The following is a 19,096-nucleotide window of genomic DNA, read 5'->3' as shown; positions in this document are numbered from 1 at the left end:
TGCTACAAGTTTTGGTATCAGAGCCACGGCTTGTGATTCTAGGATTTGTTTTGTTGTGATAGTACGTAGTATTTGTTGTTATTTTTTTTTTTTGAAAATGACTTGGAGTTTATAAATTTTTGCATACTTGTTTAATTTAATTTATTGGATTCTGTGTGCACGTGCATCATGTACATGTCCCCAATGAAGTGTGATCTTATCTTTTATAGGAATTTTAATATGGCCTCTTCTTCGAATAGAGCTGTTGAATCCGTTGATGAAAGTCAGGCTCAGCATAATGTCATGCCTCACCTTCAGGGAGAAAATGAGGAACCCTTGCCTGACCTAAATCATCCTCGTGTTAGTGGAAATGAAGTGGGCAGTAATCCAAGAGCAATGAGTCATAATACTCCATTTATGACTCCTCCATTCCAGCAAATGGCTGAGTTCTTTCGTCACTTGGCTGGGACAAGGTCAGAACCTAGTGAAATGAATTTTGAGAAGATGAGAAAAATGGGCGGAGTTGAATTTGAAGGCACTACAGATCCCACTGTAGCTGAACAATGGCTCGAGCGCATGGAGAGGGTCTTTGAACAACTGGAGTGTACTAATGCTTCCAAATTTAAGTATGCTATCTCTCTTTTACAAAAAGACGCCTATGATTGGTGGGTAAGTGTGCCAAATGCAAAAGCAAAACCTCTGGTGCTGACTTGGGATGACTTTGTGAAATTATTTCGTGCAAAATATGTTCCCCCTGTCTATTGTGATGCTAAAAAGAAAGAGTTTTTGAATTTAAGACAAGGAAGTATGTCTATTGCAGAATATCAACAAAACTTTCTCAGGCTTTCTCGCTATGCTAAAGGTATTATTGATGGTGAAAGAGACAAGTGCAAAAGATTTGAAGAAGGTTTGAATGGTTACATTCGAAAATCAATGGCAATCTTACAACTTGATGATTTTTCCAAGCTGATTTCAGCTGCTCTTACTTGGGAAAGAATTGACAAGGAAGAAGCTAGTAGGAGAGAAAACAGGTTTAGGAAGGGTAATTCAGATTATGGCGGTCCATCCAAAAAGGGAAAGTTTGATTATTCCAAGACTGAGAGTACACATAAATCATTACACCATAAGCAGAATAAGTCGAATTTTTCTACTGCCAGTACTCCAAGTTATGGCCAAGGCAAAACTCATACCCCTACTTGTGCACAGTGCGGGAAGAATCATTATGGTGCCTGTAGACGAGCTTCCGGTGCTTGCTTTAATTGTGGAAGTATGGATCATAAAGTGAAGGATTGTCCTAATCCTAATCCTTTTTCGTATTCACATACAGAGGGATCAGTTCAAAAGCCTGTCACTATTCATTCTCAAGCTAATAGCAGTGCTAGACCTCGAAATATGCAAGCAGCGGGTTCGAGTGGAGCTAATCAGGCTGGTGGGTCAAGGGCTACTGCACGAGTTTATGCTATGAGACAGAAGAATGACCAGGATGGCCCAGACGTGGTTGCTAGTAAATTTCACTTATTTGGCATATTTGTTGTTACACTATTTGATCCTGGATCTTCGCACTCTTATGTTTGCTCATCACTTGCATTTCCTGATACTGTTAAATCTGGGAGACTTGACTTTGATGTGCTGGTCACGAGTCCATTAGGTCATCAGGCTGTTGTTAACAGGATTTACCGAGATTGTCCATTCATGATTCAAAATCTGGTCTTCCCTGCCGACTTGCTTGAAATGCCCTTCCAAGACTATGATGTTATTGTTGGCATGGATTGGCTCCATAGGCACCACGCAGTGGTTGATTGTAGGTTGAAGCAAGTGACATTTAGAACTCCTGCACATTCACACATAGTAGTTCAAGGAGAAAGATCATTGACATCTAATATTATTTCAGCGGTCTTGGCAAGGAAAATGATTTGTCAAGGTTGTGATGCCTATCTTGCTCATATAGTCGATACACGATTGGGGAGTCCAAGTCTTAAGGACATACCAACTGTGTGCGACTTTCCTGATGTATTTCCTGATGATCTTCCTGGGTTGCCTCCAGAAAGGGAGATTGAATTTCCTATAGATTTTGTCCCGGGAACTACCCCTATTTCTATCGCTCCTTATAGAATGGCTCCAGCTGAATTAAAAGAGTTGAAGGCTCAATTGCAAGAACTTCTTGAGAAAGGTTTCATCCGTCCCAGTATTTCACCTTGGGGAGCTCCTATTTTATTTGTGAAAAAGAAAGATGGCACTCTTAGGCTTTGCATTGATTACCGACAGCTGAACAAGGTAACAATCAAGAACAAATACCCACTGCCTAGAATCGATGACTTGTTTGACCAACTGAAAGGTGCCAGCTTATTCTCAAAAATTGACTTGAGGTCTAGATATTATCAGTTGCGTGTGAGGGAGCAAGATGTTCCTAAAACTGCTTTTAGGACCAGGTATGGCCATTATGAATTTTTGGTAATGCCATTTGGTTTAACAAATGCTCCTGCCGCATTTATGGATCTAATGAACCGTATATTCAAGCCTTATCTCGATCAATTTGTGGTAGTGTTTATTGATGACATTTTAGTCTATTCCAAGAATAGAGAAGATCATGATAAGCATATCCGAATTGTCATGCAAATTCTGAAAGAGAGACAACTCTACGCTAAGCTTTCCAAATGTGAATTTTGGCTGAATGAAGTGGCATTTTTGGGGCACATTGTATCATCTGAAGGTGTGAAGGTTGATCCTAGTAAGATTCAAGCTATTGTTGATTGGAAACTCCCTAAAACTCCAACTGAGATAAGAAGTTTCTTGGGTTTAGCAGGATACTACAGAAGGTTTGTGAAGGGCTTCTCTATTATAGCTTCTCCTTTAACCAAACTTTTGGGGAAAGATACTAAGTTTGTATGGGATGACAAGTGTTAAGAGAGCTTTGAAAAGCTCAAATCCTTGTTGACACAAGCTCCAATACTTTCTTTGCCATCTGAAGGAAAAGATTATGTGGTATACAGTGATGCATCTCATCGTGGCTTGGGTTGTGTTTTGATGCAAGAAGGGAAAGTAATTGCTTATGCCTCTCGAAAGTTGAAATCACATGAGTTAAATTATCCCACTCACGATCTTGAACTTGCTGCCATTGTTTTTGCCTTAAAAATTTGGAGGCATTACTTGTACGGAGAGAAGTGTCACATATTTACTGATCACAAGAGTTTGAAGTACTTGGGTACACAAAAAGAGTTAAACTTGAGACAACGTAGATGGCTTGATCTCATCAAAGATTATGATTGCACGATTGATTATCATCCTGGTAAAGCCAATGTGGTTGCAGATGCGTTGAGTCGCAATTCCCTTGCAAGTTTAACTCTAAGTCATTTGCCTTTGCTTCTTGAATTAAGAGCCATGAATGTTTGCCTTTCATTTAATTCTAATGGTTCTATCATTGCTAATTTGCAAGTCAAGCCAGTCTTACTTGAGCAAGTCCAAGAAGCACAGAAGTTAGATGAGAAGCTGGTGAAACGGGTTGAATAAGTCCAAAATGGAAGAGAATCAAATTTTTCATTAAGGAAAGATGGTACCTTATTTTATAAAAATAGGTTGTGTGTTCCTAATGATGATGAATTGAGAAAGCAGATCTTAATTGAAGCACATAGTTCACCTTATGCAATGCATCCTGGAGGTACTAAAATGTATCAGACCATTAAGGAACACTATTGGTGGAGTGGTATGAAGAAAGACATTGCAGAGTTCATTTCTAAATGCTTGGTATGTCAACAAATAAAAGCCGAACATCAAGTCCCAGCTGGTTTACTGCAACCTTTGTCAATACCTGAATGGAAATGGGAAAGGATAACGATGGACTTTGTTTCTGGACTTCCACGTACTCAAAGAAATCATGATGCAATTTGGGTCATTATAGATAGACTAACTAAGAGTGCTCATTTCTTGGCAATTAGAATGGACTACTCACTGGAACGTTTAGTAAAATTGTACATTAATGAGATTGTGAAGCTGTATGGAATCCCTGTTTCTATTGTGTCTGATAGAGATCCGAGGTTTACATCCAGATTTTGGTCTAGTCTGCAAGAAACTTTGGGTTCCAGGTTGAATTTTAGCACCGCTTTCCATCCACAAACAGACGGCCAGTCTGAAAGGGTAATACAAATCTTGGAGGATATGCTTCGAGCCTGCATTATTGAGTTTAAGGGTAGTTGGGACAAACATTTGGCCCTAATAGAATTTGCTTACAATAATAGCTACCAATCAAGAATAGGCATGCCTCCTTATGAAGCTTTATATGGGAGAAAATGTAGAACGCCTCTTTGTTGGAATGAGGTTGGTGAAAGAAAATTTGTGGGTCCTGAGATTGTGCAACAAACTGAAGATAAGGTAAAAATCATCAAGGATCGTTTGAAAATTTCTTCAGACAGACAAAAGTCCTATGCTGATCTTAAAAGACGTGAAATTGAGCATCAGGTGGGCGATAAAGTATTTTTAAAGGTTTCTCCATGGAAGAAGATTATGAGATTTGGCCAAAAAGGTAAACTTAGTCCTCGATTTATCGGACCTTATGAAATACTTGAAAGAATTGGTCCGGTTGCATATAAGCTAGCTTTGCCACCTGAATTAGGTAAGATCCACAAAGTCTTTCATGTTTCTATGCTTCGAAAATACCGCTCAGATCCATCTCATGTTCTTCCTATTGAGTCTATTGAGGTTAATCCTGATTTGACATATGAAGAAGAACCAATTCAAATCTTAGCGTGGGAGATAAAAGAGCTTAGAAAAAAGAGAATCCCATTAGTGAAGGTTCTTTGGAGAAATCATTCAGGCGAAGAAGCTACCCGGGAGCGAGAAGAAGATATGCGAGTTCAATATCCACATTTGTTTCGGGACTAGTACAAGGTAAATTTCGAGACGAAATTTTTTTTAGGGAGAGAGAGTTGTAACACCCCAAAATTTTTACAATATTTGCATTCTTGATTGAGCATTTTTTTTATAACAAGGAAATATTTTACTTTGCACTTCCTAAATGTGAAATGGTCAGTATATGAAAATTTCTTACTTTAGGTTGTGTTAATATTGGCAAGGAAGTTCCATGGTGTTGCTATATGTAACACTTAATATTATTTTGACGATTTGTTATTAAATATAGTATATAATTAAGTTTTGGGTTTCCAACCTTTTGTATTTATCTAAGAATATTTAGTAGTTGAGGAATCATTTTATTTCATATCTATCCGTAAGCTCCCTATTCTTCTACTCTTCAGAAACAAAGAAGAAGAAATATCTACCTCTATCTCTTTCTATCTCTATCTTTCTACTCTATCTCTCTATCTCTATCTCTCTCTATCTTTCTCCTCTGTAAGAACAAGAAGCTGAAGGTTCATAAAAAAAACCATGGATTTCTACTAAATCAACACACAAAATTCGTTTTTGGTGAAGATCAAGTTGCTCCTCTTGGTAAGTTTCTATAACCCGTTTTTATACTAGATATCTACTAGTATTATCTACATATTTTTTTGTACGGAGCTCCGATTTAAGTGATCTAGGACTTTCTGGAAAGGTATTTTATAAATCTACAACTCTTATGAAGGAATAAAAATCTAGTATTGTTGGTATATACCTGAAAAATGGTCAAAACGTACAGGGCAGGTGCTGTCCAGATTTTCAGTTCTTGAAATACTCTATGTACTGCTGTTAGTAAATTTAGCATAACTTTTTGTTCAAAATTGATATGGTGGTTATTCAAGATGTTCTGAAACGTTAAGACATAGATCTACAACTTTTGTGAAGACTATAAAGTCTAGTTTGTCCGTATATATCTTCAAAACTGAGTCACAACTTGGAACAGTGATACTGTCCAGAATTTCTGTTTCAAACATTTTTGGGTAATTTTCACCAATATCATGTTTAGTTGACTTGTTAAATCACTGAACTTATTTAGATATTTGATTATGTATTTAAGGTATATAAACCCTTGAAAAAAACATCAAAGGGGAAGTGTTTGAGGAAGTGAACAGATTTGGTTTGTTTACGGCGTAGACGATTCGAACGTCCTCAAGTTGTGATTGAACTGTTTTATGGTAAAACACCAAGGTTTGTGTATAAACTTATACTCTTTTTACTTGCTGGAAATATGTTGAAATAACCTGATATTTTGTTTTTATTGTCTTCAATTTATATTGTTATATTCGTATTATATTAAGTCTTGTCAGAAATTTGCTAAATCGCCCATTCGTACGGATTGTTTGATCATTTTGCATTCTTGTTGGGACTTTGTCCTTCTTGTAGAAGTGATTTGGTCACTCACTTGGCATGCCTCTTGATTCGGATCTTTTGCCATCTTGACTTTGGATTTGTAGTTCGTCTTGGATTATGGAACTTGTCCGTGTTAAGTACGAACTAGGAAGCCATTTTTAATATGGTTCTTGATTCTCTTGTCTATTGGGTTTTGACCCTACTTGATTTGGGGCTTCGGTCCATCTTGATATCTGATTATGCTTAGTGTGATGGCATGACGTACATATTGGGCAAAAAATGGATATTTGGTATACTTCCTTAAATTGATAGTATACACTTTCTAGACTCTTGAGCATTGTTATTGATATTTGGAAACACTTCAAAGTTTGATATTGATATGTTTGATATATTTGTTCACTTGTTTTAAATTATGTTAAATTGAGCTAACTATGACTGAAAAGGGTAATTGGAGAATTTAATGACTCCAGGCCTAAAGTTTATACACCACTAAGCTTTATGCTTAGCGATAGTTGTTTTCTATCGTAGGAAATGTTCGGGATGAAATCTGAAGATGGCCAGGGTGAATTAGTCTTTTGGAAGAACTTATGAAGATCACATTTGCATATGCACCTTGGTTTTGCATAGTTTTGGGACGTATACATGATGTACAGGATATACAGAATATATACATATATATATATATATATATATATATATATATATATATATATATATATATATATATATATATATATATATATATATATATATATGTCACACTTATGTTATTTGGAGGCTTGTTGGTTTTTAAAGACCAAAAAAAATCTTGTAACTTGAATTTGTAACCTACTTTATTGTATTAGGGTACTTTAATGACTCGGGTCTTGTAATATGCTGAATTTACACTTTGTCTTGTAAATATGTAGAAAAGGAGAAAACTAGTTTCTCTTTCTTTATACCCGATAGTTTAAAATTTATGTATAATACAAACTTGCAGTGATTTTGAATGAGTGTATAAATTTGTTAGAAAGTTGTTTTAATCTCTTGATTGCTCAAGAAGGGTTATATCACTCTGTGTTAATATTTTGACATTGTATTTTATTTTAAATAAAATTATGGTGTATGTTAAAAAAAAATATTGCACTTTGAACCTTTTCGCATGGGCCTATTTCTGCTACTAAATTACTTTGAATATTTTTATTAATATTTCTTTTAATATTTTGTAAGTAAGGAATTAGATTTGTTTCTTAAGTAGTAGCCTCCCAAAGGGGTTGCTACACTTTGTGTACATTGATTCATTCCATTGAAGCAATAGAGTAAATGATTCACAAGATCGTAGCTAATCTAGCTATTATGAGTTAAGAACTAATGAATGGAGGAAGCTTTTATAGCTATATGGTACCTTCAAACTTGAAAGTGTGAAGTTAGGCTTAACTAGTTCCCAACTTCTGAACTTTGAGCTGAAGTTTTCAACTTTTAGGCCAAAGTTGTAAACTAACTGAAGTTAGACTTTACAATTTCAACTTCAGACCCGAAGGATTAAAGTTTGAAACTTCATACCCGGATTTTCAACTTCAGCCCCTGAAAACTTCAGCCTAAAGGTCTGAAGTTGTATTTTAACTGAGAAGAGGAGTTAGGTCCTTTGGCAATTCCAACTTCAGCTCGAAGGACTAAAGTTTGAAACTTCATACCTAGAATTTTCAACTTCAATTCCACATGACTGAATTTGATTCTAAGGCAGCTAAACTTTAAAAACTTTATGAAGTTGGCTAACTTTTAAATAGGAACTAGAAAATGGCTATATGTGCACTTCCCTGGGTAAAATTCAAAAATAGCCACTTTTTCGCTATGTAATTAAAAAGTAACGGGTTGGGATCAGCTCCAGTACAAATTGCTCCAGCAATTGTCAATGGAGTGTTTGATTAGTGCCACGTGTCATTAACAGTCTAAATAGCATAAATTGCTTCCAGCTAATTTAGAGATAATTTTATCCATGGTCATTGAACTTTTGGGTTTGTTACCCAAAAGTAACTTTTTTTTTGTTGTGTAAAAATCATTCAACTTTGTATTCATTACACAAAAGTCACTTTTCTTTCTTTTGTTACACAAAAATCATTTTACTTTACTCTAGTTATCACAAAGTCACATCTTTACTTGAAAAGTCTATTATGCCTTTAATATTATATAAACCTTCATATTTATGTAATACCTTCTATATTATATACTATATAATATATTTTTAACTATTTATTTTACTTATAAATAAAATAACTTAATATTATTTTCTTTATTATTTTTATAATATATTCATATATTTTAATTTTTCCTTAACTTTAATTTTCAAGATATATTAGTAGCGTTATAAAACAACTTTTTTTTAGTAATTCTTTTTTGTTTAATTTAATTGACCGACCAAAGTTGGTCGGTAATTTCCGTCCAACTTTGGTCGGTATATCCTTCTGACCTTCAAAATAACGATCACACGTTAATGGTCGCGTTTTGGACGGTTATTGGCCAGTACCGGCCAACTTTGGTCGATTTTTCACAAATTTCTAGTAATGTAATTTTTCAAATAACTAATTGTCCAGGTAAATCCCCAAGAAAATATCCTCAGCTAAATTCACATGTAGTACATAGGGATTTTCCTTCAGATTAACATATGATTTTTTTCCTCATTTTCTTTGTTTGTTTACCTGCGAATTTTCTCACGGAAACGTACTTGCCGATTTATTTTTCTAATTATATATATTAAATTTACTGATAAATTTAATAACACTACTAATATTTTTTAAAAATTAACGTTAAGAAAAAATTAAATATACGAATATATTATAAAAATAATAAATAAAATAATATTAAGTTATTTTATTTATAAATAAAATACATAGTTAAAAATATATTATATAGTATATAATATAGAATGTATTGCATAAATATGAAGGTTTAAATAATGTCAAGGACATAATAGACTTTTCAAGTAAAAACATGACTTTGTGATAACTAGAGCAAAGTAAAATGATTTTAGTGTAACAAAAGAAAGAAATGTGATTTTTGTATAATGAACACAAAGTTGAATGATTTTTGCGTAACAAAAAAGAGAAAAGTGAATTTTGGGTAACAAACACAAAAGTTCAATGACCATGGATAAAATTATCTCGCTAATTTGTTAGTATGGAATACCAAATATATCTCCACTCCATGAGAAATTTTATTTTGGGTAAGACTCACCCAACAATAGTTGTATGAGGCCACCTCTATATTTGACGTAAAAATAGCACGGTATAATCAGTTTTTGGACTAGTCATTCAAAAATAGCTAGTGTTTCCAAGTCAATGAAACATAGCCACTATTTTGCTACAGCAGAGACCGGTCCAGCAAAATATACTGGAGTTCGGTGCACCTATGTATGAACTCCAACATATTATGCTGGACCGATATACTTTGCTGGCTCCAGTATAATATACTGGAGACTGGAGCACTGGTGTTTCAAACTCCAGTATATTATGCTGGACCGGTATACTTGCTGGAACTCCAGTATATTATGCTGGAGTTCTAGTGTACTTATGATGAAACTCCATCATATTATGCTGGAGTTCCAGCATACTTATCTTGGAACTCCAGTATAATATGTTGGAGTTCAAGTATACTTATGCTGGAACTCCAGCATAACATACTGACGTATTTTCCGGGTTTTGAACAGTGCTTTCGCTCAGATTTATCTTTACATGAAAAGTGGCTAAATTTTGATTATTTTTGAAACTGAGCTATTTTTGAACGATCAGTCGTAAATCTGGCTATTTTTGAATTTCACCCATATTTGACAAGTGTGGTTGTGGGCCCATTTACTAACATTGGATTAATTTAAATTTAAATAAACAAAGAAGAAAAAGTGATTTTGCTATTCATGTGGATCCCACCCCGTCCATATTCAATAAATAAATAGCTAAATAGTACTAGACAAATGGAGGGAGAGAAAAACGTGAAAGTCATTTTCCCTCCCTAATTACCTTATTAGCTCATCACCAAAAGTAATATTTATATTTTTGTATGTAATATATATCTGTCATCTTCTTCTTCTTTTTTCATTATCATAGTTTATATCTTTTTAAAATCATCTTAAGTTACCAAATCTTTAAAAATGAATCTTTAGAATTTTTTCATTGATATATATGTGTGTGTGAAATATATTATACATAATATATCAATAAAATACTCCTCATTTGGTATAGAAATGCAAAATCGTGGCTACTAGCATTGAGTACTTTTGCATGTTGATACATTTGCTACCATATTTAACCTGTAAGAAAAATTGAATCATTATAAAAATATTATTTATTATAAAATTAAAATAAGATCAATATAAATTTTTCCCACTAAAAGGGTGTTTGTATTGACTTAATAGCTCCCTAATTTAACTTAAAAGTACTTTATGGCTCGTTTTAATATTTGACAAACCTAAAAAGTAATTTTAATTTGCTTTTAAGCTAAAATAATTTAAAACAAGCTAAAAGTTATAATTTGATCATCCTAACTTATTGCTTTTTGGCTAAAATGCACTTGAGATTTGGCCAAATAATTTAGTTTTTTTACCCTTTTATTAAATTACTTTTCCGTCACTATAAAACCCATGATTCATGAAGGCTAAAGCCAATTCATTTCTATTGATTATAGAGATGGTTGAAATTGGTATACACTACACAATTGCTTATCTAGTTTTTAGTTTCCGCAATTTGAATTTTCATGCATATTTTTCTTTAGGTCATCTGCCTGAATAAATTATACTAAGATTGTGCAATTTTCTAATGAAATTCAGCTTATAATTAAAAATAATATTTTGGACAAACTAGTATAATTACAGTTCAAAGTGATAGTTATAACTGAACTTGTATATGTGTTGTTATCAAAACATATTTTGCAACTTGAAGCTGAAGGCATATTTTGCTAGAAGTTGGATATGGAGTTGGGAATCAACGGTTATTTTCTTTATTGTATCAAAAATTTGCTAAATTTATGCACTTTAGTTACAAAATTAAGACATTATTATTACTATAGGTTATTGAAATAATTAATACTCAAAATGGTTTTCACATTAATACACATGAGGAAATGGTGTTTAGGAGGTTTTTTGTTTAGGGAGTTGTTTCAGGTTAGGAGGTTTTTTGTTTAGGAGTATTTTCTTTATTTTCACATTAAGTGTTCGTGTTCTTTAATTTATTTCTGATGGCGAGAATCGAGATTGTGGCTTTTACGACAACAGTCCAATTTATATTTATTTTTATTTATATCTAATTTTTATCTATATCTAATCTTTTAGTTTGGCCCACATTCCATTAATTCACCTTCTAACTTTATTTATAACTCAATATCAGTAAATGGGCCCAACAAATACACTTGTCAAATATAGAGGATGACCTCATACAACTATTGTTTATTGTTGGATGAGTCTCACCCAAAATAAAATTTCTCTACAATCTATCCCGTTTAAATGGTTAATGACACGAGGCATTAATCAAACACTCCATTGACAATTACTGGAGCAATTTGTACTGGAGCTGATCCCAACCCAAAAGTAACTACTGTATATTTGACCATCTTAATGACATTATTAGAAAAGTATTTAAATTTAGATTACTTGTCAAGTGACTCACTTTCCAAATTAGTTACTGCAAGAAAAGATTGTGTTACCTTAATCTTAGATTTAACTTCTTTAATTTGAGAAGGTAAGTTGTTTAGAATTTATCTTTTTTATCATATCTCCATCAATTGAAAATTTGATGTACATCTTTTCCCCACTATAAATACATTGCTAAAGCAACAGCTAAGACATCAGCAATAACAATTATATAGTTATAATAGTGCTATCACAAGACTTCGAAGACAATGGAGAAGGCAACATTACTTAAGATTTTCTTGGTCTCTTTTTTGTTTATTTTGTTAGGTGAGCAATTTAGATAAACTTACCTATACATTATGTAGTAGTTCATATTTAGTTCATATTCAACCAGGTTATAGTCCTCTTTGTTTATAGATTTGAAGCACTGCATTTTTTTGTCGAAAAAGTACTTATTTTGGTCAAGCTCCCAAAATCTGCTTATTTTGAAAAGTTCTTACGGTCAAACTTTCTAACATAAATAATTTTTCTGAAAAATAAGCACTTTTTTACGGGAGAAATTCAAAAATAGCTAGATTTACAAGTGGTCATTCAAAAATAGTCACAGTTTCAAAAGTAATCGAAATTTAGCCACATTTCATGTAAAGATAAATCTGAAAGAAAACACTGTTCAAAATTCGAAAAAAATACTCCAGTATAATATGCTGGAATTCCAGTATAATATACCGGTCCAGTATATTTTACTGGAACTTCTGCGTGTTGGAATTCCAGCATAATATGCTTGAAGTTCATACACAGGTGCACCGATCTCCAGTATATTATGCTGGAACTTTCCGTATTGCAGCAAAATAGTGGTTATTTTTCAATGACTTTGCAAACGCTGGCTATTTTTGAATGATCAGTCCGAAAACTGGCTAGCCCGTGCTATTTTTACCTTTTTTATTTCCCAAAGATCAGAGATAGTTTTGGGCCTTTGGCCCATTTTTTTTATTTCCTTTTGTAGCAAATTGTACCCTAAAAAGTATCGCAATTTGTGTCTTTTTATATGTTGAAATATAATAGCTCTAGTTAAATATTTCTTTTTAATAACTCATTCAAGTTATTATTGTTGTTAGGACAATCAAGCAATGCCGCGTTATGTTCTAAGGATGCCGATTGCGCTGGAATTATGAAATGCATAGATGCAGGTCCCAAATGTGACTTAACTAGAAAGGCGTGCTTCTGTCCAAAACCTCCAGCAGCTAATAATGGAGCAAAAATGAGTTCACAAGACTGACCAAAACTGATCTATTTATGTTTGTTACTATATGATGTACGCCAAAATTGAAATCTGATTTAGGGTTTTATTTTTATTACTTTGCACAATGCATTTTACTTTCTATGAATTTCTTCGAGCCAATTATACAAAATTTTAGTTGTTTATTATTTAAGTCTTAGCATAGCGCGAAAGAGTCAAAGTATCACTATAGATATTCCTTTTCTACTTTTATTTTAACTAGTTTTAAGGTACGCACTTTGCACGTGTATCCATATCAATAAATACATAATTTTAAAAATATCATGTAAGTATATATTTTAAATTATATAAAATTATAAAATAAAAGTTAAAAAAATCCTGAAATGATAATTGTTTCCATGTAGCTATCTCAAAAAATGAAGAAACTTTTGACCAAAAAAATGAAGAATCATAGCTCATAAAAATTTACAAATGTCTTATTGTGATTTATGAGGATTTATGGTGAAATATCTTATGAAAATTATTGCTATTTATCTGATTTAATACTAAACACAAAACATAAAAATACCTTTATCATAATTCTTATAGATTTGTCAAATAACAAAATTAAAAAAAATAAATCTTTTAGTCTATTAAGAATTTGAGAATGAAAAAGGTTGACGTATATATCCTACATGATTGGTAATGACAATGTAAATTTTGTAACAAATGACTTATGTTGAATTAATATTTTAATATAAAACTTAATATAAAAAAGTATACAACCACTGTCATTTTTCACTGCGCAAGAAAAAAAGAACAATGAACCGACAACTCATTTATAATACATTTTGTTTTCTACTATTTTATTCTTATTTCTTCAAATTTATATTTTTATCGATTTGAGTTTTTGAATTTATACTATAATCGATTTTGCTTTAGTTTTTATTTCTTTCACCGCTAGTGCGCTTCTTATAAAAAATAAATTTATGTACCTTAAGTGTCACGAACCGGATTTTTCACCCTCGAGAGTCGTGATGGCGCATACTGGTGAAAGCTAGGCAAGCCAGATTATCCTAATTACTTAACCTTTTCCAGTTTTAAACCATTATCAGTGATGAGTAGATATCATGCAAATAACGAAAATAATTAAGCGGAAGACAAAATCTGACAATTTATCTTAATACAAAATTGCGGAAGTCTAAATACAACTCTACCCAGAATTTGGTGTCACAGCTTTACGGACGGTCTAAGAATACTACATACAAAGTCTGAAAGATAAAATAAACACTTTCTGAAATGAGTAAAGGAAACAGGATAAAGGAAAAGATAGGAGGTGATGCCAAGGCCCGCAGATATTGTTTTGTGTCGCCTGTGTGGGCTGAAGACAACACCCTCATTGCGGTCCAAACACTCTGGTATCAGTATCTGCGCACAATGCAGAGTGTAGTATCAGCACAACTGACCTCATGTGCTGGTAAGTGCCTCGCCTAACCTCGGCGAAGTAGTGACGAGGCTAGGACCAGAGTACAAAATAAACTTGTGCAATATAGCGTACAAAAATAATAGGAAGCAGGTAACAATGATGGCAACAATGATCAACCAGTGATATAAATTGCAGGCAACAAGAACACCATAAATGTTTCTCAATAAATAATAGATACAAGTGCAATCAATTTATCAAGTCCTTCAAATATAAATCTTTCGCCTATAAATCCTTCAAGTAATAATCTCTAAGATAATATGTTTTTCAATGAATATATTTCCTTTAAATAAATATCTTTCAAATAAACATCTTTCGAATATAATTCTTTCGAGTAAATGTCACCTTGTGATGCCTCATTCACTTAAACAACTTCCAACCCAATTAGGAAATCAACAGGAAAAGATGAAGTTATTTTTAGAAATCATTTGATAAAGAAGATACCCTTTTCAATTAAAGTACAATATCGAATGAATCATTCCCTTTAATACAAGAAATCAATAAATCAAAACATAGTAGAAATTCCTTTTTAAGTACAACCTCAAACGGTTTAAGGAAAATTTAGTTGAGAAATCAATTGAGTTAAAAATATAACAATTGTTGAAATTTGGAGTATTGAACATAAAAAAAAGAAGAAGGTAAAAACTGAATATCAAGAGAATTATAAAGGAATCAAAATCCAACCACTAACAAGAATAAGGAAAACAAAGGCAGATTTCACTTTCTTTTCACATCTTGTTGCAGGCGTGCAACCCGCTCTCATTTCTTGTATCTCGTGGCTGGCGTGCCACCCACTCCCATTTCATGTATCTCGTGATAGGCGTATCACTCACTCCCATTTCATTATATCTTGTGGTAGGCGTACCACCCACTTCCATTTCATTATATCTTGTGGTAGGCGTACCACCCGCTCCCATTTCATTATATCTTGTGGTAGGCGTACCACCTGCTCCCATTTCAATATATCTTGTGGTAGGCGTACCACCTGCTCCCATTTCAATATATCTTGTGGTAGGCGTACCACCCGCTCCCATTTTATTATATCTTGTGGTAGGCATATCACCTGCTCCCAGTTACAAGCCAACAATAATCACAAGGAATCCCCGCAAGGGAACAAGAGCAATATAACAACTTCCCGACAAGGGAACAATGATATTTCAACAACATCCCAGCAAGGGAACAATACTATCAAAACAAACATCCTGGTAAGGGAACAATAATATCAAACAAACATCCCGGCAAGGGAACAATGGTGATAATAACATATGAAGCGCAATAAACCACAACGGAATCATAACAATTATAATACAAGACTCATTGGCATGCTTAACACCAACGTATAGATACTCGTCACCATGCCTATACCCCGTACTCCACAATTAACATGTAGCAAATAAGACACAACTCTTAATCCCTCAAGCTAAGGTTAGACCAAACACTTACCTCGCTTTGCAACCAATTTAAAATTCCAACAAACCTTTGTCTCGTGAATTCATGCCCGAAATTCTCAAACCTAGTCATAAACAATTCGATTCAGTCAATAAAAATTATAGGAATTAATTCCATATGAAATTCTACATTTTTCATTAAAAATCTGAAATTGCACTAAAATTTGCCCGTGGGGCCCACGTCTCGGAATCCGATGAAACTCGCAAAATTCGAAAACCAATTCAGCCACGAGTCCAACCATACCAAAATTACTAAATTCCGACATCGGATTGGCTTTCAAATCTTAAATTTTCATTTTTGGAAAATTTGGCTAAAAATATGATTTTTCTTCCATAAATTCATGGATACATGATGTAAACGCATATGGAATCATGAAATATAATCAATATAGGATAAGGAACACTTACCCCAATTTTTTCACGTGAAAATCGCCCAAAAGCGCTCAAGAACCGAGCTCCAAAAATTCCAAAACGAAATGGCAAAGTGATTGATTTTTGTGATTAAATGTTTCTGCCCATCCGTCACTAAAAGTCATGTTCGTCACTAAAAGTCTACTAGAAACAGCTTTACCAGCCCTTATTCAATTAATCATACCTTTCTTTACAAATGTCCAAATGTTGAATGGTTTAATGTTCTGAAAACTAGAATGCAAGGGCTACAACTTTTGTGTTTTGCACAGTTTCAGATTCCTTATAGATTTCGAGATATAAGCTTCCAAAGTAGTCTGCCCGCATCAAACATTTCTGGAAAATTTCAAAACAACTTTACCAACCCTTATTCAATCGAGCATAACTTTATGTACAAATATCCAAATACTTAATGGTGTAGCTTTATGGAAACTAGGATGCAAGGGCTACAACTTTCATGCTTTGTAATCTTAAAGATTCCTTATTTATTTGGAGATATAAGCTTCCGAAATAGGCTCCATGATTGCACAATTGCTGTCCAAGATAGCTTCTGCAGCAGAAATTCCAGCAACCCCTTTTGTCCGATTTCCATTCCGTTAACCTTCCGAAATCCACCCGAGGTCCTCGGAACCTTAACCAATTATACCAACATGTCTCAAAATATAATACAAACTTAATCAAGGCTTCAAACCACGCCAAACAACACCGAAATTACGAATCGTGCATCGAATTGAATTATGAGTTTTCAAATCTTCCAACTTCTATATTTTTGTTCTGAAACATATCAAATCAATCCGGAATGACTTCAAATTTACACACAAGTCATAAATGACATAATGGAGCTGTTTCAATTTTCAGAATCGGATTCCGACCCCGATATCAAAAAGTCAACTCTCAGTCAAACTTTTTCAAAAATCTTCTATTTTCCAACTTTCGCCAAAATGCGCCAAATTGTCCTACGGACTTCTAAATCCAAATCCGAACATGCTCCTAAGTCCAAAATCACCATACGAAACTATTGGAATCGTCAAAATTCCATTCCAGGGTCGTTTGCTCAAAAGTCAAATCTCTGTTCAAACTTAAGAAGTCTTTAGCCTCAAATTTCTAGATTCCGGTAAATGACGATAATTTGATCTATGGACCTTCGAATTAGATTTCGGGCATATGACCAAGTCCCAAATCACGATACGGAACTACCGTAATGGTCAAAACTTGAATCCAGGTTCGTTTGCTCAAAATGTTGACCGAAGTCAACTCAATTGAGTTTTAAAGCTCTAATTCATAATTTAATTCAATTTTCATACAAAAACCTTCCGAAAAATTATACGAACTGTGCACGCAAGTCGAAAAATTATTGATAACACTTTTCAAGATCTTAAAATACCGAGATGATTATTTAATTTAAAGATGACATTTTGGGTCATCACATTAAGAGTTTTTCAACTTATCAAATAATTTTACTTATATGATAAATTTGAAAAAAAAATTGAATTGAATTCTTTTGCTAATTAATTAATTCAAAGATTCAATTATTTGCTCTCAATATTAAAGAAGTAACTTAGACTTTTTGTTAATTCAACTCCTTAAGAATATTCAACAGTAATTATATCTTTATGTAATAAAAAATTTATTTTCGATTAAAAAAAAATAATATGTAAGCTTTGGATCTTTTGTGTTACTAAAACCATTGTGTTTTTGACTTGTATAGCTAAATTATAGTAGTTTCTAACGTTTATATAAGAAAATTTATATAAGGTAAAACTCTTAATTGATTTTGAAGGACTAAATATTAGAATTTTCTACCTAGTTCAATAAGGAAAAGTTAAATAAACAAAATTTTAGTTGATTTTAAAGTCCTAAAAATTTGGATTGTAATTTAAATTACAATTTTGTCCAATACTAAACATATTTTAAAAGGGTAAAAAAGGCGAACGACATTTTGCTAAGGGCCTTCGTGCTTTTAATATAGTATTAGTCTCTATATTCGTGTGTTGCACGAATATTTTAAGTCAAGTCACATAATTTGTACAAAAGATAACGAAATTTTAATCGCGTATATATTATAATAGTATTATTTGTTAGAATAATTTAATAGAACTAATTAATGTATCTAATTAACTGCCGTCATTAGTAAAGTGATATGTCAATTCAAGCATAATTGTCCATTGCTTTGTAATTTATATGTATCCCGAATGATCTTTCGAGTCAACAGAATAGTCATAACACCAGCACCTTCAACAGCCGATCATCTAACACATATCCGTTTGCTGTCAACTATCAACCTAAAATTGAGTTTTTTTAATAATGTAATTACGATAGTAGACATCTTGTTCAAACTTTATGAGAGAAAGTTCCATCAAAATTTTAAATTCATGTGCAAATTAATTTGAGTCATTGAGTGGATAATTCACCACTGTTCAACAATACTATGGGGAATTAGTATGAATTAGAGCGTCAGTTTAAAGAATTTAATGCTTAGCTAGTTTATTTCAAAATATTAAATATAAGATAATCTTAATGTATTACTTACTATTTTATTCAATATAAAATTATCTCTATGAAAAATAACTTAAGCCTAATCCTAATAAATTTTAATTTCTTTCAATCCAATGAGTCTTGACCGTGCATTGTAAATGTGATCCTATAATCCTTTCTTTGATCTACATTTATGTTAGCTTATAATTATTAATATAGTTATCTTATTAATAAAAAATAAAAAAGTATTATGTCAC

The 19,096-nt window shown here is 32.9% G+C and overlaps 2 long non-coding RNA genes across 2 annotated transcripts; both read left to right on the top strand.

The window, feature by feature from the left end:
• Positions 1 to 5,207: 5,207 nt before the first annotated feature.
• On the top strand, positions 5,208 to 7,156 carry LOC107800109 (uncharacterized). The gene is made up of 3 exons (XR_012711314.1): positions 5,208 to 5,418; positions 5,924 to 6,054; positions 6,745 to 7,156. It is a non-coding gene; the product is annotated as an uncharacterized LOC107800109 (long non-coding RNA).
• A 4,878-nt stretch (positions 7,157 to 12,034) lies between these two features.
• LOC107800110 (uncharacterized) lies at positions 12,035 to 13,188 on the top strand. The gene is made up of 2 exons (XR_001651295.2): positions 12,035 to 12,136; positions 12,925 to 13,188. It is a non-coding gene; the product is annotated as an uncharacterized LOC107800110 (long non-coding RNA).
• The last annotated feature ends 5,908 nt before the right edge of the window (positions 13,189 to 19,096 follow it).

This window comes from Nicotiana tabacum, chromosome 7, assembly GCF_000715075.1.
Source record: "Nicotiana tabacum cultivar K326 chromosome 7, ASM71507v2, whole genome shotgun sequence".
NCBI lineage: Eukaryota > Viridiplantae > Streptophyta > Magnoliopsida > Solanales > Solanaceae > Nicotiana > Nicotiana tabacum.
Note: the sequence above shows the minus strand (reverse complement) of the source record. Positions and strands in the feature narration are given on the sequence as shown.